This window comes from Bos taurus, chromosome 1 (genome assembly GCF_002263795.3).
Source record: "Bos taurus isolate L1 Dominette 01449 registration number 42190680 breed Hereford chromosome 1, ARS-UCD2.0, whole genome shotgun sequence".
Taxonomy (NCBI): Eukaryota; Metazoa; Chordata; class Mammalia; order Artiodactyla; family Bovidae; genus Bos; species Bos taurus.
Window position 1 is genome coordinate 59,728,629 of NC_037328.1, and position 27,634 is coordinate 59,756,262.

At 36.0% G+C, this 27,634-nt stretch overlaps 1 protein-coding gene across 20 annotated transcripts in view; it reads right to left on the reverse strand.

The window, feature by feature from the left end:
- ZBTB20 (zinc finger and BTB domain containing 20) overlaps window positions 1-27,634 on the reverse strand; it is an 862,801-nt gene that overhangs the window by 776,703 nt on the left and 58,464 nt on the right. The window contains exon 2 of one of the 20 annotated variants that reach the window (XM_059890142.1): window positions 24,408-24,559. The exons of the other annotated variants lie outside the window; for them this stretch is intronic. The gene's annotated coding sequence lies outside the window, so the exon portion shown is untranslated. The remainder of the gene's footprint in view (window positions 1-24,407; window positions 24,560-27,634) is intronic. 20 annotated transcript variants of the gene reach the window in all.

Consider the following 27,634-nt stretch of genomic DNA (forward strand, 5'->3'; position numbering starts at 1 on the left):
AAAATATTTTGTCACTCTGAACTTAGACTGACCATAGTACAGAATCTGTCACTAAGTGTTCAGTTCACACACATACATGCCAAACTGGTCCAACAACTTCTATTATGCCAGTTACCAGCATTGCCAGCCCCTTTGCCCTTCACTGCCTGGAGAACGTCCATCAGAAACAGGGAAGCAGAGCAAGCTGCCACAATGCACCATTGATGCTTGAGCAAGGCTGCCCAAGCAGCTGCAACAACAGGGCAACTCTTCAAAGTGTCAGCATTGAAACTTAGAATTCTCCTTCCCATACAACTATCAATGAAAACCTTTATAAGCTACAATCAATTACAAAATAAATCTCTGAGACAAATCATGTTCTTTTTTCATTTCCCCTCTCCTCTTTCTCCTTTCAACACTAAATGTCCTTGGTTTAAAAAAAAAAAAATCAAGGAGAAATTCCCTCCTTTTCTTCCTCGATCTCTGTCTGCCTCTCTTATGTTCTAAAAATTCTCTCAAGAAGGTTTAAGGATTTGTGCTAAACACTTTTGTTTACAAGACATGTCCTGGGTTTTTTGTTTGTTTGTTTGTTGTTGGGTTTTATAGTTGGAGTTTCTCGTTTAAAAACTTCAAAAGGCACTTGAAATTTTGAGCACACTCATTCTGGAATTTTTGGCAAAGCATGTTTTTGATTATTGAAAGATAATCTAAATTCTGAAGTGCAAGCACTGAATCATGTAACCTCCATATTTTTGTAAACCACAACAAAAGTGGTTTTACATTAACTATAGATGAATAAGTAATGAGTCAGTGAACAGTTAAAAGCATTCCATGAGAATGCATGAACTAGCCATGTGAACTTCTTGATAGAAAAATCCTAAGTGTTTAGACATTACTTAGAATGAGGGAAAGCCACTCTTTAACAAATGCAGTATGTTTAATCTGTCTTATGTGACTAAACCTACCATATGAAATGAAAATATACTTTTGTTTTTTTCTATTTCTCCTTAGCCACAAGTAGGTAATGACTTATTTTTATATGAAACACATACTTGAAACCTGATAATTGCAAACAACCACTTTTAGATTTAACTCCATATCTTTTACCAGGTAAACAACATGAGTTCCTTATAGAAAAAAGAGGGAGCTCCTCTAAATAATATTTATTCTCAAGAGACAGAATGTCCAAATTTCAGCAATGCCAAGGTGTAAACCATTTAATTCTTCTAGATAACTAAAACATGCACACTTCATTGAGTCTTCTGGCTGAAAAATTCAAAATCCAAAATATTTATATTCATAATTTGCTATAATTTTAAAATTATTCATTTAAATTTAAAAATATTAATACTTTCTCATCATTTTCAAAGTAATGCATCTACATAGTTTACTAAATAGTAACACAATGTCTCTTAAAAAACAAAAAAAACAGCAGCCCATATCTCAACCTTTGAGACCTCTGTCAAAATTCTTTCTAGTGTTTACCTGTTTAAATAATAATCTTATATTCTTATTTTTTATTTGTAAACTATAGACATTATTAATTTCTTACCACAGAAGATAAAGCCTTAGCTCTCTTATACCACCCACTTTCCTTTTATTCTCCCAGTATTTAGCCAACTGGTACATTTTTAATACATTTCCTTCCTGAGTAAAAAGTTTTCTTTCTTACAATTCATATTGCCCATTTTTTCCCCAAGCCCAAGTTTTGCAAGAGAAATATAAAATCTCTCTGAATATATCTCACTCTTAAACGTGAAGCAATGCACAGTTGTTTTCAGGAACTTATATTCACCTTTCTTATCTCATTCTCATCACTTATTTCCTGAATCCTCTCCTTCCTCTCTCTCCCCAGTTTTCCTTCATTTGGATACAGCATAGCCACCAAAAGATTCCTGAGAAAGCAACCTTGGAAGGTAAATTTTGAAGATCGTGCAACTAAAAATGTCTTTCTTTCTACCTTCACACCTGATTAACAGTTTGACTAAGTATAGAATTCCAGGTTCAAAGTAATTTGGCCTCAGAACTTTAAAGCCACATCTTCTAGCTTTGAATGTTACCATTAAGAAATCAGATACCAGCCTGATTCTTGAACCAATGTGTACATAGGGTTTATATTTTCTCTCTAAAAGTGTCTATCATCACCTATAAACCGCTGGTAGTTTGAAATTTTCCAGTTCTATATGTTGGTATAGATCTACTTCACATTTTTTCCAGTTTTATGAAGAAATAATTGACATGTCACAGTATAAGTTTAAGGCATACAGAGTGATGGTTTGATTTAAATATACTGTGAAATGATTATGGCAATAGGCTTACCTAACATTCATCATCTCACATATGATAAAATGATAAAAAGAAAAAAAATATTTTCTCCTTTACACTTTTTATGGGCATCCAGTAAATCCTTTCAAAGTAGAAATGCTTGTTCTCCAGTTTGAAAAAAAAATTATGATATAATTTCAAGCTATTCTCTTCCCTATCACTTTTCGGCTTTTCCCCATTTTCTGAAACTGTTATTAATCAGAGTTTTGTTTGTGAGACATTCTGATTTTATCTGCTCTCCTGTTATCCATTTGACTTTCTTCTCTGAAAATTTCAATCCTGTTAAAGTTATTATAGCTGAGTGCTTATTCTCCGATTATTCATTTTTTATATTATTCTGTCATGTTTCATGGAAGTACTATCTTCTATCTATCTGAGTATATTAATTATACTTTTACTTCAGCCATTGTCTTCCAGAGGAAGTACTGCCTCCAATTCTTAAGCCAGTTCTGGAGCATGAACTGGCTTGCTTTTTCCTTGGCACAATACTCTCCAGGCACTTGTATTTAGCTTTCTCCATTCTACTAATTCCTTCATCCACTTTCAGTTCAGTTCGGTTCAGTCGCTCAGTCGTGTCCAACTCTTTGCAACCCCATGAATCACAGCACGCCAGGCCTCCCTGTCCATCACCAACTCCCAGAGCTTACTCAAACTCATGTCCATTGAGTCAGTGATGCCATCCAACCATCTCATCCTCTGTCATCCCCTTCTCCTGCCCCCAATCCCTTCCAGCATCAGGGTCTTTTCCAATGAGTCAACTCTTTGCATGAGGTGGCCAAAGTAATGGAGTTTCAGCTTTAGCATCATTCCCTCCAAAGAAATCCCAGGGCTGATCTCCTTCAGGATGGATTGGTTGGATCTCCTTGCAGTCCAAGGGACTCTCAAGAGTCTTCTCCAACACCATGGTTCAAAAGCATCAATTCTTCGGTGGTCAGCTTTCTTCACAGTTCAACTCTCACATCCATACATGACTATTGGAAAAACCATAGCCTTGACTAGACGGACCTTTGTTGGCAAAGTAATGTCTCTGCTTTTGAACATGCTATCTAGGTTGGTCATAATTTTCCTTCCAAGGAGTAAGCGTCTTTTAATTTCATGGCTGCAGTCACCATCTGCAGTGATTTTGGAGCCCCAAAACATAAAGTCAGACACTTTTTCCACTGTTTCCCCATCTATTTCCCATGAAGTGATGGGACCAGATGCCATGATCTTCGTTTTCTGAATGTTGAGCTTTAAGCCAACTTTTTCACTCTCCTCTTTCACTTTCATCAAGAGGCTTTTTAGTTCCTCTTCACTTTCTGCCATAAGGGTGGTGTCATCTGCATATCTGAGGTTATTGAGATTTCTCCCAGCAATCTTGATTCCAGCTTGTGCTTCTTCCAGCCCAGCGTTTCTCATGATGTACTCTGCATAGAAGTTAAATAAGCAGGGTGACGATATACAGCCTTGACGTACTCCTTTTCCTATTTGGAACCAGTCTGTTGTTCTCTGTCCATACCAAGACTTAAAAAAACAAAATCTTGCCATTTGTGACAACATAGATAAATCTAAAAGGTATTATGCTAAGTGAAATAAATCTGAGAATGACAAATATTGGATGATTTTACTCATATGTGGAATTTGAAAGAAAAAATAAACAAGTGAACAAACATAACAAAACAGAAACAGAGTCACAAATACAGAGGCGCTAAACAGGCTGTTGCCAGAGAGGGAGGAATGGAGGAAAGATATTAAAAAGTACAGACTTTCAGTTACAAAATAAATGAGTCATGGGAATGAAATATACAGCATGAGGAATATAGTAAATAATAATGTAATAGTTTACAGTAGTGACAGATGGTAACTAGACTAATCATAGTGATCATTTTGTAATGTATAGAAATATCGAATCACTATGTTGTGTACTAGCAATGTTGGAGGTTGATTATACTTCCAAAAAACAAAAAGAAAAAATAGACAAATAATCTCATAGAAAAAGAAATCAGATCTGTAATCACTAGAAGCAGGGGGTGGAAGGGAAGGGAATTGGAAGAAGGTGATCAAAAGAAAACATAAATAAGTACTAGGGATGTAATATACAACACGATCAAAATAAATAATACTGCTTTATGTTATATATGAAAGCTAAGAGAGTAAATCTTTTAGGTCTCATCACATGGAAAAAAATTTTTTTCTTTTACTTTTTCTTTTATTTTACATCGATATGAGATGATGAATATTCACCAAAGTTACTATATCCATCAGGTCATGGTGTATGTAAGTCAAATCATTATGCTACACACCTTAAATGTATGCAGTGTTGTATGTCAATTATACCTAAATAAAACTGGGAAAAAATAAAATAAATATAATTTTTTAAGAAATCAAGGAGCACACCCAAGGGATATGAGTCAAAAACACAGCACTGTGAACATATTCAAACTGAGACTACTCTTTTCTATTTCTGTAAAGGTCCTTAGCAAAAGATTTTAAATATCAGGTTGAATAACAGGAATTTCCTCTGAAAAAAAGAAATTCTCTTGAATCCCATCACCTTAAAAATATCTTGTATAACAAAAAGGTATAATGTGTAGATTCTCACTAGGTAGAAGTCTGAATGCCGAGCATATCATATTACAGAATAAAGATGGGTATTTTCTGGGATGCTATCTAGTTTTTATAAATTCCACTGCTGTCCTCACCTAAAATGACTATGGAAATGGTGTAGCTAGAGAAAAAAAAGGATGAAATTTAAATCAACAAACAAAGAAATAAAAGTATAGGCTGTACATGTTAACAAATGCTGACATATGGAAGAGCAAATCAAAATATGTGAAGATACACTCCTGGGCAAAAGGCTGAGGACAGCCAAAATTGATAGGATATGTAATGATTGAAGGGCTTCCCAGGTGGCTCAGTGTGTAAAGAACCCACCTGCACTGCAGGAGTTGCAGGAGACATGGGTTCAATCCCTGGGTTGGGAAGATCTCCTGGAGGAGGACATGGCAACCCTTTCCAGTATTCTTGCCTGGAGAATCACAGGGACAGAGGAGACTAGCAAGCTACATGGGGTCGCAAAGAGTCGAACATGACTGAAGCGACTGAGCACACACACACACATAATGATTGAAACAAGAGCACGGGAAAGACAGAGTAGATGAGAAATTTTAATATAACTAGTGGGTAGAAAAATGCAAAATGTTCCTTGGGAGGAAAGATAGGACAAACCTAGACAGCACATTAAAAAGCAGAGACATCACTTAGCTGACAAAGATCTGTATAGTCAAAGCTATGGTCTTACCAGTAGTCATCAATGGATGTGAGAACTGGCCCATAAAGAAGGCTGAGCACCAAAGAATTGATGCTTTTGAACTGTGGTGTTGGAGAAGACTCTTGAGACTTCCTTTGACAGCTCAGAGATCAAACCAGTCAATTCTAAAGGAAATCAACCCTGAATGTTCATTGGAAGGACTGATGCTGAAGCTCCAATACTTTGGTCACCTGATATGAAGAGCCAACTCATTGGAGAAGACCCCAATGCTGGCAAAGATTGAAGGCAAAAGAAGAAGGGGACAAGAGGATGAGATGGTTGGGGGCAACACTGACTCAACAGACATGAATCTGAGCAAACTCTGGGAGATAGTGGAAGACAGAGGAGCCTGCCATGCTGCAATACTTGGAGCTGCAGAGTCAGACACAGCTAAATAACTGAACAACAACAAGGAAAATGTATGTTGTATAAACTGAAGCAATCCCAATGATATAAAGAGTCATAAAGCAAAAAAACAAGATTTCTTCCATTCAAAGGTTTTATGACCAGTAAGGATGGACTACAGTATGAAAATGAAATAGACCTAATTCCATAATAGGCATAGAAAGTGACCAACAGTGATAACTCTATTGTTTAAGGACACAAAGTGGTACTTAATAAACTTCAGATTATACCATTTAAAAATTGTTTCTCAACTTTGGAAAATGTCTTACATTCCCCTTGGCTACCTATTTTCTTTAGCTTTTAAAATTATGGAAGTGTCATGCAAACCATCTATAGAAGGTAAATAACAACACCTCTATGAATAGTAGTAATTAAAAAGAACCCATTGATGGTACATTCATTCCAATGCCACCAGCACTGAGTCGACCATTATACTGTGTGTATGCTAAATCACTTCAGTCATATCCAACTCTTTGCAACCCTATGGTCTGTAGCCCGCCAGGCTGCTCTGTCCATGGGATTCTCTAGGCAAGAATACTGGAGTGGGCTGACATGCCCTCCTCCAGGGGATCTTCCTAACTCAGGGAAAGAACCCACATCTCCTGCAGCTTCTGCACTGCTGGCGGATTCTTTACCACTGAGCCACTAACATCCAAACCCTGGAGGACACTATCGGCATTGCTGGTAACATCTCTGCTCTTAGAGTTTGGGTCTTTTTTTCTATGAAGAGCACATTCTTACACAGGACAACAGGATGTGAAATGATATGAAAATGTGTGTGTCAGCACTTAGAAAATTCTCCTCCTAAAAGCAGTTTCTAAATGTGGAATCTTTAATAAAGACCTGTAACCTACTGGTCAGCAGAAGCATTTAGGAACTGAAGGCATACAGTACAACGCTTATCCTTATTCCCATTTAGCTACCAGGGTTTTTTTTGCTCAAGATTTCTTTTTTCTTTTCCTTGTTCTCTATATACAATTGTGAGAGAACTCTGTAGAGAAACATCTTGACTAGAATCAGGAGATGGTGAAGGACAGGGAAGCCTGGCATGCTGCAGTCCACAGGGTTGCAAAGAGTCGGACATGACTTTGCCACTGAACAACAACAAATGTGGAAAAGCATCTTGACTGGATCTAGGCTCAGTGTGGGTATATGCCGTGTAAGCACTACACACAACTCCACCAATACACCTGAAACTCTCCATGTTTCAATCCTTTCGATAGTCTTCAGCTGAGACTACATCTAATCCTCTCACTTATGTTTCACCTACAATTTCAGGTCTCAGCAGTTCCTGAGAATAAATGAGTTATAGTTATACTTCCTCTTCTCGTAAATCTGAAGGAAAGAGTAGGGTGGGGTGGGCTTAGGAAATGAACAGTTTCACTGCCAACCCAAACATAATATTCCAATAGCTGGCTGTTGTGATCCAGAAGATTATTTTTTTTAGTATCGGTGTATGTAAGCCCTTCAGCAAATAAACTCAGAGGATGAGAAGGAGGAGGTGGGGAGAGGAAATGATATTGATGATGACAATGATGGCTAATGTTTTCAGTACCTGTGTCATGCATTGTTCTAGGTGCTCTGCACTCTGCATGTATTATCTCATTTAATCCTCACACATTCAAAAAAATTTCGTGTTAGGTAAAATCATTTTTATCTTCATTTTTTTAAACAGGATATAGAAAAACAGGGGGAAAGTTGTTTAAATGAATTTAAAGATATTTCGTTCCTTTAAAGTTAAAACAAAAAATTTACACTGATTGACCAATCTTTTATGTAAGATCAAAGGCTGTCATCGACTCTTGATCTGCTAAGTCACATTATTCTCCTTACTCAGACTGTTCCACAATGTAGCATTTAAGTAAAGTCAGTGAGAGTTTAAAGATTTTGGTTTATTTAATGGCAGTGAGTGCTTAAAGAGACTTGCAAAGCAAGTTGAATGCGGGGCCCTTCCAATTTTTACATTCATCCGCTGCCCTTGCCCTAGGAGACCTTTCACGTTGTCCACCCACACTCATTTGTTTTAGTGATTCACCTTTACAAAGTCTTTCCAAAGCAGCCAGCTTAAATTTCATAATACCAATAGACATTTATACTTTTTTTACTCGTATTTCACCAGTTTGCATAATTAAATTACAATTGCACATTCAATTGGCATAAACAAATTTAAAAACAAACACAAATGACTCTAAGTAAGCATAACAGCAAGTAAACAGGGAGACAGAAATACACCATATTTCAGAGTTTCCTATCAGCCTAAAGTAGGGATTGGCCAGGAGGGCTTCTACTATATTCATACCTTCCCTAATCGCAGAGAATACTATTTAATAAGTACATTAGGTTTCTGGCACAATGGATTTACAATTGAAAAATATAATCATATTTTATAGGGGGTTTACAGTAACACAAAAATTCTATACTAGGAAGTTAATACATTCCTTCTTATGTTTCTTAAAGAGAAATACTGGGAGACTACTTCACTGATAAAAACTAAAGTCATAAAATTCTATCCTAAGCTCAATAAAGTATAACAAAGCCTGTTCCCTACTTTACGTGAGTATGTACATATATACTCATACACATAAAAACGTGTAATTAATAAATGAAGAAACTCAGACTTTAAGAAAGTCCCTACCAGAGGAAACCATCACCTTATGTGGTAAAAGCTCTAAATTTAAAGTTCAGGTTCAACCTGTTATTACTTATTTGATGTAGAATAATTCACTTCCCCTCCCTGAATTATACTTTCCTTATTTAAAAAAGGAGATAACAATATTTTCTCTCTCCATCTCAAGAACTATGGTCAGAATTACATAAAATAAAATATATGAAAACACTTTACAAACTATCAGTCATCATACATATATAATATACTATTACTAGAAATCCTACCTTGTACTTTGAACATAGAGTCAGGGAGGTCATTTCACAAATGATGGGGCTGAGAGCCCAAAGCCCAAATTACCTTCCTGCTTAGAGTGGCATGCATGACAGAGCACAAGTAGAGAATACTCGATTAACCTGGAAAGGATATCACCAGTCATGAGAGTGGGAATCAATTGGAGATTCAAGAAAGCCAAAATGCCCTGAATGAACTAATGCTGCAGTGGACACTGTGAACAGAGATAAAATGTTAAAGGCTGAGCAGTTTCATATAATAAGTTCTAGCAGTAATTTTGGTGAAAATATGAGGAGAGACAGAAAGATCAAACCCTCAAAAAGTTCAGCTATATAAAACACATATTATTATTTCATCTTATAGAACAAAATGTTGAAGCCTTTTCAAACTAAAGAAAATTGCAAATTTGAGATAATTCTCTTATTTATGTGATTCCTTTCTACTGGCTGGAGAAATTAGCCATAGGTTAGGAAGTTGAGAAAACAATAGGATGCACGTCAGTAAAGTTCAAGTACTTTAATTGGATTGATTTGGGTACAGTTTGTCTTCCTTTTTCTCTGGCCATTAATCCAGCAGGGGAAAGTGATCTGACACAGCACCATGGCACGAAGGGACAGACCCTGAGCGCCTGTCTCTATGATGACTGTTCTTGCGCATCCAGGCCGCCTATTGAAACTAACAATGCCTGCCTCTGCTGCCGAAGAGGATCATCCAAACTCCGAAAATGAAACACATCACACAAAGGGATGAAAGAATTCTTATTCCACAGGGTTTAGCTTGCAGCTGGTCATGCATGCCAGAGGGATGTGCCATGAGGATGAGAAAGAAGCTTCTAAAGAGAATAGCTGGGGCAGCCAGTTGGATATTTTGAAATACTTAGGGAATTATTCCTTTGAAACTAAAGCAAATAACTAGACTTCTTTACAGCGGAACTTAGAAGAGACCGGGTTTTTTAATCACTAAAATTCACCCAGGTGTGAATATTCTTGCCATTAAAAGAAACCGATAAATTCTAATTGATTATATGTTCTTGGGGTTCCCCATTTAAAGCAAGAGATCATTTTATATAATTTTTTTTGTCCTCAGGGCTGGTACTCAAAATCACTTGGGCGTTTAAAACTGTATCCAGGGATAAGTGTTGAGTTTTTCAGAAACTGATGCAAGTAACTAAATAATATGCTTATTATACACAATAAAACACTGATTAGGACCATAGACTCTGAGACTAGATCAGAGTTGAAACCGATTTGACTTTCAATGCATGGTGTTGGGTCCAAGGTGCTCTAATGGCCTGGAATAGTTTCACGGAGAAGTCCGCCCCACAAAAGATGTTCCAAACACAGTTAAAACTTACTAAGAAAAAAAAAAAATTCCCTGCAGTCACCATTGCTCCTGGCTCCTCAACTGGCCTCAGCAAGGAATAATGCAGTTTTGAGTTGCCCTGGACATCACTGTACAAAGTAGTGCCGAAAGCAACACCTAGAATTTTGTAGAGACATGCCACAGTGAGGCATCAGCATTCACGGATACACTCACTCTGACCAGTCAGAAACACAAACACTTGCCCGCGTTCCTTAGCCCTTTTCAACTCCTATTCCAAAACAGATCATCTTCCTCTATCTACTGGCTGAAAGGTAAAAACTCCTTCCTTTGCACATGACAGAATACACATTAGATTTAACAATCTCTTTTTACCTATTATACCACTGATTCCAAATAACTTGCTATAACTAGATATGTAGCTTTATGGAAGTTATTTAATCTAATTTAGCCTTAGATTCTTCATTGATAATATGTAAATAATATCTGCCTTATGAGACTGTTGTGAAGAGGGAGATAATATTTACCTCATAGTTCAGTCACCAGCACAAAGAGTGACTCAATAAATGGTAGTCACTGTGTGTGTCTTTCTCTATAACAGAAGTAACACATAGTTTACAGAAGAAACTAAAACGAGAAATGGAATGCAAAATTAAAAATATTCCCCTACCTTGTCAGGATGCTATTGTTGATTCAAGCATTGTATCATTCTTTTCAGGTTAGATCACACTTTATTAGAAGCATTACTTCCTTACAGGATTGAATGAATAGAAGTCTCTGGGAGAAAATTTTCTTTCCACGTTTTCAGTCCATTAGTTCTAATTAATGTCCTTCAGACCACTGTAAACAAGTTCTTGTTATAAGTGTTTTAACTTTTCAAATAGCTATGATTATATTTAATACCTAAATGTTTGGCATTGGAGGGTTTCCATAATTGTTCTAATGTTTCTTGTTCCCCCACTTCTACCACAGCTTCAACTCTCTCAGTAGCTCTTCTAACTTCTCTCAAAAAGAGAAGACAATTTGGCTGAAAACTGATACTACAAAAGAAACTTTGAAATATTTTTGAGAAAAATTAATTCTTACTCTCAGTTCTTCTACAGATACTATCCCACACAACTGCACAAAATGAATTTCTGAGTCCAACACCAACATACTCTAAAGACTAAAAGAAGCAATCTTTCAGAAAAACCTAAAAACTAACGAGGAAAGAGAAATATATACACACATAGATATAGTATCCAATGAAAAGAGATTATAATGATGGAAAATGTATGTAAAGAGAGACAATGATATTTAGAATACAGTGGAAAATTTCTACATAATAAAATAAGACCCACAATTGATTTCCCTTAAGAATTATAAAAATTTCAAATTCAAGCTTTATTGTAGTAAAAAATAATTTAAATCCCTACCATTAATTACTTCTTTGCATTGTGAATTTTTGCTCTCAAATTTTTATACTAAAATCCTTAATTTAGGTATCAAAGACAGAAGAACATAATATTTCATTTTAAAGGATTCGATCAACCATTTTGAAAACCTGAGTCATCACTTTTCCACCACCCCTTTTAGCACCACCCATTCAAACAATCCCCAGATCCTGTCAATGTTCTTTCTACTCCCACTGTACTATCTAGAATCCTAAGTAATCTAAGTATTTTCATCCTCTAATCTCTGCCATCCATCTTTATGCTTCCAGAATTACCTTCCATAAAAATAAAGGCTCAAGGAATTTCCCTTACCTCCTTAAAAACCTTGGGTGGTTTACCAAATAAAGTCCAAACTCTAGCATAACATTCAGTCTTTCACAGTATAGCATTAAACTACAACTCATGGTAATTATACTGAATGTAAAAGATATTCAGTAACAGCTTGCTATGTTCCAGACTCCATAGCAGCGGGCTGGTAGTAGGAATAAACATGAACCAGACACAGTCCCCATTTTCAAAGAAGCCAGTGCGATGAAAAGGCAGATAAGTGAACTAAACATTGTAATGCAATGAAGTGAGCACAACAAAGGTACCTAACAATAGGGAGCTAACAAAATAGATTATGCCCAAACTCAATGAGGAGAAAAGTGAAAGTAATATCTTAGTCCTCTGCTTCAGAAAATGATGGAAGCAACACAGGAGTTAACCTCCTGCATTAAACAACTAAAAATTGGACAAAATACTTTATAGACATTGGACAACAGGCAGCACATGACAAGGTCAGCCCCATAATCACTATAACTTACTGTCTAGACAGAGTTACCAGATCACATCTCAGAGCGGAAGAAACCAAATAGACCCTGTGTTGCCCAGGGCTACACTGCTAATAAGGAGTAATTTGGGCTTCAGATAGCAGTCTTTCTGATTCCAAAGTCCAAGAAGTTTTTACTTTTACTTCTCTACCACCTTTAAATCATTGCTTAGACTGTCCACCTAGGCTAGAAATCAGCTCACTCCTACCCCTCCATATTCTCTCGCCCTACAGAAATTATGTTTCAAGGTTTCAGTTTAAACATCACTTCATCCAAGAAAACTTCCCTAATTCCATTGCCCCAAGCCATAGAAAGAAAAAAATCAGTATTACCATCCTTTATAATACTGTATTTTTTTTGTCCAAGACTTCATTTTTATTGTTTTTCAGCATTAATTTTATTCTGCTTTATCTAATAATTATATTAGTTTCAAGCCAATGTTTATCAGGGCTTCCCTGATAGCTCAGTTGATAAAGAATCCACCTGCAATGCAGGAGACCCCAGCTGGATTCCTGGATCAGGAAGATCCACTGGAGAAGGGAGAGGCTACTCACCACAGTATTCTTGGGCTTTCCTTGTGGCTCAGCTGGTAAAGAATCCGTTTACTGAGAGCTTACTGTATTATATTAGTGCTAACCAATGTTTATCAGGGCTTCCCTGATAGCTCAGTTGATAAAGAATCTGCCTACAACAGAGAAGACCCGGGTTTGATTCTTGGGTTGGGAAGATCCACTGGAGAATGGATAGGCTACCGATTCCAGTATTCTTGGCTTCCCTTGTGGCTCACCTGGTAAAGAAACGTTTACTGAGAGCTTACTATATTATTGCTCTATACGATGTACATGAACCCCATCACTTAATCCTCGGGACAGTCCTATATAGTAGGTTCTATTTTCAGCTTCATTTTGTATATAAGGAAACTGAAACACAGATAGGCTAAATAACTCACTTAAAGTTATGCACTATTTCAAATCCTAAAAGATGATGCTGTGAAAGTGTTGCACTCAATACGCCAGCAAATTTGGAAAACTCAGCAGTGGCCACAGGACTGGAAAAGGTCAGTTTTCATTGCAATCCCAAAGAAAGGCAATGCCAAAGAATGCTCAAAATACCACACAACTGCACTCATCTAACTCTAGTAAAGTAATGCTCAAAATTCTCCAAGCCAGGCTTCAACAATATGTGAAATGTGAACTTCCAGATGCTCAAGCTGGATTTAGAAAAGGCAGAGGAACCAGAGATCAAATTGCCAACATCTGCTGGATCATCAAAAAAGCAATAGAGTTCCAGAAAAACATTTGCTTTATTGACTATGACAAAGCCTTTGACTCGGTGGACCACAACAACTCTGGAAAATTCTTCAAAAGATGGGAATATCAGACCACCTGACCAGCCTCTTGAGAAATCTGTATTCAGGTCAGGAAGCAACAGGTAGAGCTGGACATGGAACAACATACTAGTTCCAAATAGGAAAAGGAGTACATCAAAGCTGTATATTGTCAACTGGCTTATTTAACTTATATGCAGAGTACATCATGAGAAACGCTGGGCAGGAGGAAGCACAAGCTAAAATCAAGATTGCCGTGAGAAATATCAAAAACCTCAGATATGCAGATAACACCACCCTTAGGCAGAAAGTGAAGAAGAACTAAAGAGCCTCTTGAGGAAAGTGAAAGTGGAGAGTGAAAATTTGGCTTAAAGCTCAAAATTCAGAAAACTAAGATCTTAGCATCTGGTCTCATCACTTCATGGCAAATAGATGGGGAAACAGTGGAAACAGTGACAGGCTTTATTTTTGGGGGCTCCAAAATCACTGCATATGGTGACTGCAGCAATGAAATTAAAAGACACTCGCTCCTCAGAAGAAAATCTATGAACAACCTAGACAGCATATTAAAAAGCAGAGACATTACTTAGCCAACAAAAGTCCATCTAGTCAAGGCTATGGTTTTTCCAGGAGTCATGTATGGATGTGAGAGTTGGACTATAAACAAAGGTGAGTGCTGAAGAATTGATGCTTTTGAACTGTGGTGTTGGAGAAGACTCTTGAGAGTCCCTTGGACTGCAAGGAGATCCAACCAGTCCATCCTAAAGGAAATCAGTCCTGAATATTCATTGGAAGGACTGATGCTGAATCTGGAACTCCAATACTTTGGCCACCTGATGGGAAGAACTTACTCATTTGAAAAGACCCTGATGCTGGGAAAGATTGAGGGCAGGAGGAGAAGGGGACGACAGAGGATGAGATGGTTGGATGGCATCACCAACTCAATGGACATGAGTTTGAGTAAACTCCAGGAGTTGGTGATGGACAGGGAGGCCTGGCGTGCTGCAGTCCTTGGGATCGCAAAGCGTCAGACACGACTGAGTGACTGAACTGAACTGAACTGAACTAAGCTTCAGAGCAGGAATTCAAACCTAATAATCTGCCCTCAAAGTCCGTGTATATAAGCTAATTGTTTCCTATCTGACTAGCCTACTAGACTTCTTGAATAGGAACAGTTCATCTAGGTAATCTTGCTGTTTGTATATCTTATACCACCTGGGATTCTGTTGTTTTCCATATGTATGAATGAACAAAGGAGAATTCTGAGGCTGTGGAGGAGTAATGATACTGAGTGCTAAACGAGAACTCTGGCCATCTCTAAACTATGACAAAAGATATCTATAATTCTTTGAGAGAAACTATTCTTTATCCTTGCAACTCCTCAGAAATTTCATTCACAGCAATTAAAGTTCTTTTATGCTCCAGTGATGGAGTCTTATTTCACTCTTAGCTAATTTCAATGTTGACAAATTATAGATATATTCTTTTATGTTTATGTTAATGACCATTGTAAGACATATTTTATATATTTATTCTAAGCATAGAACAACACTACTAGTAAGAAAAAGAATATATAGAGGTGGGAAATACATGTGGGAGTAGAGAACTGGCAAAGGTAATAATAAAATAGTAACAAAAAAAATCAACTACCATTTTCAAACCCTTACCATGAGCTAGGCACTTCCATTATTGTTATTAATAATGGTACTATAATTTCAATGCATTATCTCACTTAACCCTCAGAACAACCATGAGGTAGGAATATAATGATCCTGAAATTCTGGTATTCTCATTTTTATAACAACAGTGTCAGATGCCTTAAAAGAGTGTATTCACAAAGTTCACAACCATTTTATTAAAGTAGAAGCTTAAAAATCATGGGACTACATTTTTATCAATTACCGTTTTTTCATTAATTTTACAAGTGTTATATAATAGACTGGCAAGCACTATTATTCCACATACATTAATGCCATCATGAGTTCGTTTATGTTCAGTATCTACTCCACACAAGCTCATTCACAAGTTAGTGTTTACTAAAAAAATATAAAGTTGCCAATTTCTTATGGTAGAACATAATGGTTGTTGTTGTTAGTTGCTAAGTTGTGTTTGACTTTTGTGACCCCATGGACTGTTGTTTCCTGCCAGGCTCCTCTGTCCATGTATCTCCCAGGCAATAATACTGGAGTGGGTTGTCATTTCCTTCTCCAGGGGATTTTCCTGACCCAGGGATCAAATCCACATCTCCTGCATTGCAGGAGATTCTTTATCACTGAGCTACCAGGGAAGACTGTCATATCACATCATATTACATTAACAATGGATATCAGTAATTGAGTCCCTATTATGTGTTGGGCAAAATGTTAGGTGCTTTACAATATGATCTCGTTTAGTCTCCATCACTGTGGGAGTTTGGTTTTCTTATCTGCAGTTTATAGGTGAGTAAAATGGCTCAGAATAACTTGTCCATGGTCTCACAGTTACTAAGCAGTGTGCTAGACAGGAGCTCAAACCCACCTCAGGCTACCACAAAAATGAAGAGAATTTTGTAAAGTGGGAATTTGCAAAATTAACACACAAAATAAATAGCCTTTCTATACAGAAACAAACAAACAAACAAAAAAAACCAAAAAATATTATGAAAAACTGTTTAGGATAGGAAGGATGTAAAAAAATAAAGTGTTCATTGCTGAGTCATGTCTGACTCTGCAATCCCATGGACTGTAGCCTGCCAGGCTCCACAGTCCATGGAATTTTCCAGGCAAGAATACTGGAGTGGGTTGCCATTCCCTTCTCCAGGGAATTGAACCCAGGTCTCCTGCACTGCAGGCAGATTCTTTACCATCTGAGCCACTAGGGAAGCCAAAAAAAAAAAAAAAAGCAAGCAATTAAATAAACGAATAGAACACCAAACCTTAGTAGCAAACATTTAAAACCTTTATAAGGAAAACTGTATAACACTTTTGATAGACACAGAAGTTATTTAATAAGTGGAGGGGGAAAGCAGGTTCTTAAACATGGAGATTCAACTTCATAGAGATATTAATTATCCCTATGTTGATTCATGAACTTATCATAATTCCAATAGGGTTACATCAATTTTATTTTCCCCTTGAAGTCTGCTAGTTTATTATAAAGTTCATTTAGAAAAACAACTAAGCAAGAAAAGTCATAAAAACCCCGGACAAAAAGAGCAATGGTGGGGGTGAGGTGGGAGGCTAATACTTCATATATTAAAACATGATCTAAGTTTTTTATAATTAAAAAAGCAATAATGGCATATGAATAGATAGCCCAACATAGAGTAGAAAACCTAAAAGTATGTATAGCAGCATAGGAAAAAAATTACAATAGAAAAAGCAAGAAGAAAATATATATGAATTTCTTTACAAACTTCAAGTGGGAAAAATTTTTCCAAATGATGCCACAATGACATAAGACTTCACAGTCAATTAAACAATATTAAAGGCAAATGCCTCTTTTAGCCAATAATCATCACTGTCATGGATTCTACGAAAAGCTAAAACCAACACACCTCTGGGAAATCACAGAAACTGCAGAATTATTCATTAGAACTAACTCTAATACCTTCTCTTACTTCACCACCATTTTTAAACTACAGCTCAAAGACTGTAGGAATATAACCAAAACCTAAAAGAATCTAAGCCATAACTACAGAATTTGTTGGAATTAAACTATACTACTCCATAGCCCCATATAATCCAAGACCTCTTGCATTTCAGTATTATGCAAGCGTGCTAGGTTGCTTCAGTCGTGTCTGACTCTTTGTGTCCCTCTGGACTGTAGCCCACCAGGCTCCTCTGTCCATGGGATTCTCTAGGCAAGAATACTGGAGTGGGTGGTCACATCCTCCTCCAGGCTATCTTACCAACTCAGGGATGGAACTGGCATCTCCTACAGCTCCTGCATTGCAGGCGGATTCTTTACTGCTGAGTCACCGAGGGAAGCCCCTTCAGTATTATACTTACTTTTAAAGGGATTCCAATTCCTGAATATCTTAATCCACTATTATAGTAAAAAATATGCAAGTGATTTCTATGTGCCCTGGGGCAAGGTAGATATTTAGATTTATCTTATAATTTAAAATAATAATGCAAATGTATACCAAAACTCTGTAAACGATATTTAAAAAAATAAAAAAAAATTTGTTCTGGAGAAGAATCTGGCTGGATTCAAGCCTGTCAATTGTGTAGCTGCTGACTGCACAGCCTCTGAGTCCATGAAAAGACAGCATCTTTGCTTACTCTGAGATATTTTACTTCACCCTTAAAAGTTGCCAAACCTCTAAAATTTGTAAAGAATATGTTTAGAAAGAAAAATCTAGATTGTTGTACATTTTCCCCAACATTTCAAGAGGCATGATATGGATTCTTTGGACACTGAGCATACCATTATTTACTGATTGGAATGTATTTCAGACACAGTAATTACAGTGTCTGATTAGTATCTCCAGAACATATAGATAACATCTACATTTATAAAAATTAGAACTATTTCCACAAGTAGCTTCAGAGAAAAAGCTTTTTAAAAAACAACATAAAAATGGTCCATTGGCAAAAGATATGATCAGAGCCTTGCTGTACACTAACATTGCCTTGCAAATGAAAACCTGCGCTGTTCCTTATGATCAGGGTTTTACCCATTTATTTGGTTAATCATTCAAATGGCTAAACAGACCTCTAATTTGAAAATAAAAACCAATTGATGCAATCACAAACAAGTTCTAAAATTGCGGTTTATAAAAATTGAAATCTTGTTCTAAGCCAAAACACACACACAGTTACCTTTTCCTAATCAGAGCATTCATTTCTCCTCATTATGATCTCACAAGCACATTAAAATCTTATTAACATTAATTACTTCTGAGCGCCTATGCATGAGCAGTGACAGTCGTGAGTGTGCGCGTGTCTGGATCATATCTACATTTATATACCTTGCTGCACTTTGCTTATAAAACATGTGAAAATATTTCTGCTAACACCAATTAGCTAATTTCACACACACACAGATAGTAAACTGCTGTCTCACTGCACAGCCTATCAGAGACCAGCAAACATATGGACAAACGGACGGGAAAGAAAGCAGAAACACCTCTTGAATGTGAGAACTAAAACGACTTATACTTGCTCCTTAACTCCTGAGGTGAAAACAAGTTGAGAGAACAAAATAACAAAAAATAAATCATTAACATTTTAAAAACCAAGCATTCTATTTTCTACGCAGATGGGCTCAATGATAAAAATGATAGAGACAAAGAAAAACTGGCAAGCAAAAAGCAGCAGACTCAGGAGACAGAGAAAAAGACAAAGGCATAGAAATGAAAGTGTCCTTTTTTACACATGTACACACACATGCACATATACACACTTGCTTTGTATAATCATATTCACATTATAATTTGAGAAAAACTATATATATAATCTTTACTCTGACTGCAAAGTAAGAATAATAGCACACCAGATGTCAAAATCAAACAGGTCTATCTTCACAAATAATAAAATTCCAAGTCGACCTAAATGATTTATATATTCTATTTATACCAAGACAATTATATATAGGAGCCCCTCAGTTTTTACAACAGAAACTCTATGTAAATGTAGAACACTAGATAGTTAAAGCCATAAAACCACATATAATCTGTCTCTCTTTTCTTCACACTCTCAATATCCAATATATTTTACCACACACACACGCTCCATCAACTTAGGTCCTTCTTTCCCTCATCATGTGTCTTTTAGTAGGAATATTCATAAAGAATAAACCACTGACCATTACATCCACATTTTTTTGTTTGATCCACGTATCTATCTTCTCTTCATGGCCTACAGTTTATGCTAAATCCAAAAACCTATGTAATACTGTTGGATAGAATGTTATCCACACATTTTATCTTGAGTCTTTCTGCCATCTTTAATTTCTTTGTTGCCAGTGACCACTATCCCAATGCTATATCATTTTCCCAAAGAAAATATTTCAAAATTCCTATGGAAAACACTAGGCAATGGCCAAAAATACTCATGTTTAGTTCCATAATGACTTTCTCAGTGGAAAAAAAAAAAAAAAAAAACCTCTGGGTCACAGTACCTAGGTTTATAAAAAAAGGAAATAATTCTAAGAATATACTCATTAAATAATTTTAGAATATTTGACTAAGAATAAAATATAGTCAAATATATTTGAGACATTCAACAATCCAGTACAATTAATGTTCAAGATGATTTAAGCAAATATAGCTCATTCTGTATTTACAATGTTCAACCTGTTGTTCAGTGGCCTCATCGGCCTAAAGCACGGCAGTCAATTACACACAGCAACGCAAGTGTGCACCCTATAGGTGTGCTACGTAACAAAGGTCTTAGTGCTTTTTCTGTGTAGGATATAATGCATATGGGAGTAGAAATGACAGGAAGCAAGATTTTTTAATCTTCATGAGATATTTAAAATATATGACTGATATCAATATGAAGTTTAAAAGAAAGCAAACAATATACTGAATTTTATTTTAATTCAGTGTTAAACAACATGCTCACAACTGAAAAAAAATTAGTAGACATTCTCTGGGAAATCTAAAACAGGCTAATATAATATCATAAGCAAAAGGAGTGTTAAGAGTTTTTTTAGATAAACTAGAAGATAATAAAATAAGGCCAGATATAGTAAAATGGTATCTAAAACTGAGAAAGAGTTATGTCAATTAATTGCCAACTTACCATAACAATTCAAAATAAAACTCATAGACTTTGTATAGGTCAGTAGCTTGTTACAGTACTATTTATGACTTGCAAGTATTCTGCTTTACCAGAGTTATCAAATAAAATTAAAGGTGCCCTTTATAAGAAAGCCTATAGAACTGAGAAAATCTAGATTTGAAAACCTGAAAAATCAGTCGTTGTCTGTCATAACACAATAGAATGCTATGTTTAAAAAATATATTAGTTTTAGTAAACACTTAAGTGTTTGTTTATAGGTCATTAATAGCGTAACAGAATCTGGGAACCAAAAATGAAAGTATTAGCACCCAGTGCCAAATGGAGACTGATTTTATTTTGTTTTTAAACCTCTAAGTTTATAGATCAGTGAAAAATTATGAGATTTATTCAAAAAATCAATTGACATTGACATTTTAAAGAATGTATTGTATTAAGATATATCACTAATGATCAGAGAAGTTTGGAAAAGGAGGAAGCAGCAAAGAAATAATCTTGATTAAACTTAAAAAGGACCACAATATTCCATTTTCAGTCTGCTCTTATGCAGCCAGTTTCCCAAAGATCCATTGATATATGACCATGACAGAACAACTTGCAAAAAAGTGCAGAAATAGATTGAGACTTAGAACCCATCTTCCCTTTCAAAAATGCTACATCACAAACTGCAAAGACTAGATGGTCAAATTTCAACACCAAAAGTACACTTGACATTTGAACCAGATCTAAGAATTATGGTCTTTGTTTTCCAATAAAAGTCGGTAAACTGAAGTTTACTTAACTCTTTCCTGTGTTTATGAGCTTCTCAAGGATTACTGAAATTAGAGACTACATATGAAAAAGACAGTTCATCATTTCCAAAAAAGATATTCATCCAGATTGCCCTCCAATCCGTGAAATCTGAGATGCCTAAGGAGTCTTCTTTGTGAAAGCCTTACAAATATATCCAAAGATGGTGAGTCCCATATGGCTCTGATAAATGAAACCCGTTATTGTGAATTTCAAGCTCTTCTTTAAAACAAAACACTATTGGGTGGATTTGGTGCTCATGAAATAAAGCACTAATTGCGTGGCCTAACAATACTCTGAATCCTCTCCGTAGCAGACATTTTAAGTTGTGCCAAATTGGTTTTGGGATGTGAACAAATATTCTGGAGCCAGACTCTCACATGCACGCACTACTCCCTGGAAGTAAGTTGGACACTCTTGGAAACTGCATTAACTCTTTCAGGCCACCAGGGAACCTAACTCTTTCAAAACGAAAGTTCTCTTTCAAGACGAAAATATGTCACTCAATTTCAAGTCAGACTCAAGTAAAAGGTAAAATAGAGAAAAACTGATCTGGGGTCAGTTCAGCAATAAAGTATCCATAGATATTAGATAGCCCCTATACCCCAATGGATGCTTATTCACTTGTATCCAGAAAATCTTATTCTTTTCCTATGTGTGTGCATAATTTCCGAGACATTAATAAGAGTTATGTGCATTCAGGAGAAGAGAATTCATTTTAATCTTAATATGTCACATTTGCCTCAGGCAGAGTGATAAGAAACTTTTGTTTCTTTGGTAACCACTTTCACCTTATTATAACAGAAAACTTCTTGAATTTTTGTTTCACCACATGAAATATAATTTCCACACTAGAATTTTTTCTATGCTCTCCCCATCATGGTTCAAAATGATGCCTACAGACCTGGAACTGCATATTTAAATGGTAATTAATCTAATCCCATCTCCCTTTCACTCAAATTTAAGAATTAATAAAAACATTTTTTTAAATAACTAAATATAAGAAAAAAATTATAAATATCAGTTTCTGTCTCTTTTTAATCTTAATTTCTTCAGAAGCAAAATAATTTCTTAGGAACAAGGGTTACTTTTTAGGGAATTTTAATTAGCATTTTATTTGCAGCATCTTGAAAATAACATTTCCCATTTAGCTCACTGACAGATATCCTGGCTTTTATTTGTCCTTAAGATTACCCAAATTTCACTAACTATAATTTTATACTTTTAGGTCACTGTCATTCTGTGGCTGTCACTTTCCCCTTTCATCTAAAAGGCTTAGTAAAAATATAGATAAAAGGAAAATTACTTTTTTGGGTAGAAAATAACTAAATGCCCATGGAGAGTTTTTTTTTAACCACTTCACTTCTAGTGTAAGCCTTCTAAGATATATTTTGTTAAAAATCATATTTAATTTCCTACCAATTGGTGTGAATTTAAGAGTATTACCAGAAGCCTATGATCCATTTCTAACAAAGCCTTATATTCTAACAATTAGCCTGTGTGTACTGCTGCCAATGACTCTATTGCTAAGACAAAAAAAAAAAAAAAACCTCATCAGAGCCTAAGAGGAAATGAGCTGCTATTTGCAAGAAGATAGGACACATTTGGTGAATCAAATGTGTAGGTGCTTCGGACATCGGTTAATTCCAATTGCAATTCTTAGAAACCAAGTCTGCAAATGTGTCAAGGTGAGAATATGTACCTGACTTTCACTGGAGTTTTTCAGTTCTGAATAATTCTTAAGTGTTTCACAATAAAATCATAGAGAATCCATTATTGCATTAAGGCCTAGTTGTACCATGGCTGATATAATGGCATTATTTCTATGCTCTGGGGCATACTTGTTTAGTTAGTTGCTGGTAACTAAGTAAAACTCATGTTCTAGTTGAGCTTGATACCTAGAATCATACTAATGGTATTAAGAGGTAAAGGGTAATACTCAATAGGCACCTCTACATCAAAATTGTTTTACCTATTTTTTAAAATAAATATTTATTATATCAGTAAGAAACTGAATACATATTGAAAATTTCCAAACAGAGAGATTCTAGGGCCAAGCAGCAATTTTCTCATGGAGTCCAAACAAAAGGGATATTGGGGCAGTTATAAACCTTTATAGAAGACTGAAGTTTTGATTTAAAGCTCTACTGTGGTCCTCTTTTCCAACCTAAATCCATATAATGACATCAGTTTAGGAAAGACAGTATCAAAACTTGGCATATGTTCTTTTCAAAATCCTATGATTAACAGTAATTACAAGATTAAAAAAAAACAAAAACAAAAACAATGATCTTTCTTTGCATGCATGCTAAGTCACTTCAGTCATATCCAATTCTTTGTGACCCTATGGGCTGTAGCCCTCCAGGATCCTCTGTCCTTGGGATTCTCCAGGCAAGAATACTGGAGTGGACTGCCATTTCCTTCCCAACCAGGGATCAAACCCCCGATCTCTTACATCTCCTTCACTGACAGGCAAGTTCTTTACCAGTAGCACCACCTGGGAGCCTAGTCTTTCTTTGGTAATACGCTTTTACTCCTCCCTCTTTCTGTGCATGTATCTGCTATAAGTTCTAGGTTTGTAGTTACCATGAAGCTTAAGTACTGAAGAATAAGCAAAGCTCAAAGTTAGTAGAAGAAAGAAAATAACAAAGACTAGAACAAAAGTAAATGAACTAGAGACTAAAAAGACAATAGAAGAGTCAATGAAACAAAGAGGAGGTCCTTTGAAAAGATAAAATTGACAGATCTTTTAAGATCTGTCACTACACTAAGAAAAGAAGAGAAAGGATTCAAATAAATAAAATCAGAAATTAAAGAGGAGATATTATAATTTTTACCATAAAAATACAAAAGATCATGAGAGACTACTACGAACAATTATTTGCCAATGAACTGGACAACCTAGAATAATGGATAAATTCGTAGAAACATACAACCTACCAAGATTAAATCATGACGGAATACAAAATCTGAACAGATTGATTATAGCTAAAGAGATTGAATTAGTAATCAAAAACCTCTCAACAAACAGAATTCCAGAACCAAATGGATTTACTAGTAGATTTTTTTCAAATTCAAAGTAGAATACCAATTTCAAATACCTCTTCGTTTCATTGACTCTTCTATTGTCTTTTTAGTCTCTAGTTCATTTACTTTTGTTCTAGTCTTTGTTATTTTCTTTCTTCTAATAACTTTGAGCTTTGCTTATTCTTCAGTACTTAAGCTTCATGGAAAGCTTCATTTTTTTCAAACTCTTCAAAAGAATAGAAGAGGAAGAAACTCTTTCAAACTCATTTCATGAGGCCAGCATTCTGATACCAAAATCAGACAATAAGATGCAAGAAAATTATGGGCCAATATCCCTGAGACAATAGATGCAAAAATCAACAGCAAAATAGTAGCAGAGTTCAACTATACATTAAAAAGATCATACACAATGATCAAGGAGAAGGCAATGGCACCCCACTCCAGTACTCTTGCCTGGAAAATCCCATGGATGGAGGAGCCTGGTAGGCTGCAGTCCATGGGGTCGTGAAGAGTCGGACTCGACTGAGCGACTTCACTTTCCCTTTTCACTTTCATGCATTGGAGAAGGAAATGGCGACCCACTCCAGTGTTCTTGCCTAGAGAATCCCAGGGACAGCGGAGCCTGGTGGGCTGCCGTCTATGGGGTCGCACAGAGTCAGACACGACTGAAGTGACTTAGCAGCAGCAGCAGCACACAATGATCAAATGGAATTTATTCCAGTGATTCAAGCATGATTCAATATCCACAAATCAGTCAATGTGAAACATTAAAAAAATGAAGAATAAAAATCATATGATAATCTCAATAGATGCAGAAAAAGCATTTAAAAATTTCAACATCCATTTATGATAAAAAAAAATTCTAACACAGCAGGTGTGGAAGGAACATTCCTCAGCATAATAATGATCATATATGGCAGACTAATAGCTAATATCATATCCAATGGTGAAAAGCTGAAACTTCCTTTAAGATGAGCAACAAAAGAAGAATGCCTACTCTCATCACTTTTATTCAATATAGTACTGGAAGTCCTACCCAAAGCAATTAGGCAAAAAGAAAAAAACTGGAAAGGTAGAAAGAAAACTGTCATATTTGCAAATGATATATCAGTGCGTGTGTGCATGCTCAGTCATTTGTCATGTCTGACTCTTTGTGCCCTTATGAACGGTAGCCTACCAAGCTCCTCTGTCCACGGGATTCTCCAGGCAAGAATACCAGAGTGGGTTGCCATGCCGTCCTCCAGACCTTCCCAACCCAGGGATTGAACCCACATTTCCTACGGTTCTTTCATTGCAGGCAGATTCTTTACTGCTGAGCCACTGAGGAAGCCTGATATTATATGTAGAAAACCCTAAAGACTCCTACAAAAAACTATTAGAACTGATAAATGAATTCAGTAAAGATGCAGGACACACACACACACACACACACAAAATCTTATGTGACCATATAGTAACAATAAACTATCAGAAAAAAATTAAGGAAACAATCTCATTTACAATTACTTTAAAATTAATAAAATAACTCAGAATGCATTTAACCAAAGAGGTGAAAGATCTATATACTGAAAACTACAAGACATAAATAAATTGAAGAAAACACAAATAAAAATATATCTCATGCTCATAAATTGGAAGAACTAATATTGTTAAAATATCTGTACTATCCAAAGTAAACATAGATTCAATGGAACCCCTAGCAAAATTCCAGTGGCACATTTCGCAGAAATTGAACAGAAACTCATATATTTTTATGGAACAATGAAATACCTTGAATAATCAAAAAAATCCTGAGAAAAAAGAACAAAGCTGGAAGCATCATGCTCCCTGATTTCAAACTATATTACAAAGCTATAATCATTAAAATTGTAAGGTATTGGCATAAAAACAGACACACATACAGTGGGGAAGGTACAGTCTCTTCAGTAATGGTATTGGGAAAATTAAATAGTCACATACGAAAAAATGAAACTGAACTGCTTCTTTACACCATACATAAAACTTAACTCAAAATGGATTAAAGACTTAAATATGAGACCTGAAAGTAAACTCCTAGGAGAAAACAAGATAACAAGGTTAGTCACTTGATATGGATCTTAGAAATGATTTTTTAAATCTGTACCAAAAGTAAAAGCACCAAAGGCAAAAAAAAAAAAAAAAAAATGGGACTGCTGCTGCTGCTAAGTCACCTCAGTCGTGTCTGACTCTGTGTGACCCCATAGACGGCAGCCCACCAGGCTGCCCTGTCCCTGGGATTCTCCAGGCAAGAACACTGGAGTGGGTTGCCATACATCAAACTAAAAGGCTTCAGCAGAAAGGAAACCATCAACAAAATGAATGGGAAAAAAAATATTTGTAATCCATTTATCTGATAAAGGGCTAATATCCAAAACATATTTTAAAAAACTCATACAACTGAATAGCAAAAAATAAAATAAAATCCAATTTTAAAAATGCACAGAAGATCTGAATAGACATTTTTCCCAAAGAAGACATACAGTTGGTCACTACCTATGCAATAAAACACTCTACGTTATTTATCATCAAGGAAATGCAAATTAAAACCACAATGAGATATTACCTTACTTGTTAAAATGGCTATTATCAAAAGAACTAGAAATAAGCATTGGCAAAGATATGGGAAAAAAGGGAAACCTTCTGCATGATGGAGCAGCCACTATGAAAAACAGTAGGGAGATGTGCCAAAATTAAAAACAGAACTAGAAATACCATATGATTCAGCAATTCCGCTTCTGGACTTTTTTCTGAAGAAAACAAAAACACTAATTCGAAAAACTTATGTACCTCCATGTTCACTGAAGCATTATTTACAGAACTCACGATATGGCAACAACCTAAGTGTCCATCGTTGGATGAATGGATAAAGAAATCAATATCTATCTATCTATTCATTGATCTATACAGACCTTTGCCAACAAAGGTCCATCTAGTCAAAGCTATGGTTTTTCCAGTAGTCATGTACAGATGTGAGAGTTGGACCATAAAGAAAGCTGGGCATCAAAGAATTGATGCTTTTGAACTGTGGTGTTGAAGAAGACTCTTGAGAGTCCCTTGGACTGCAAGGAGATCCAACCAGTCAATCCTAAAGGAATCAGTCCTGAATATTCAGTGAAAGGACTGATGCTGAAGCTGAAGCTCCAATACTTTGGCCAGCTGATGTGAAGAACTGACTCATTGGAAAAGACTCTGATGCTGGGAAAGATTGAAGGCAGTAGGAGAAGGGGGTGACAGATGAGATGGTTGGATGGCATCACCGACTCCATGGACATGAGTTTGAGCA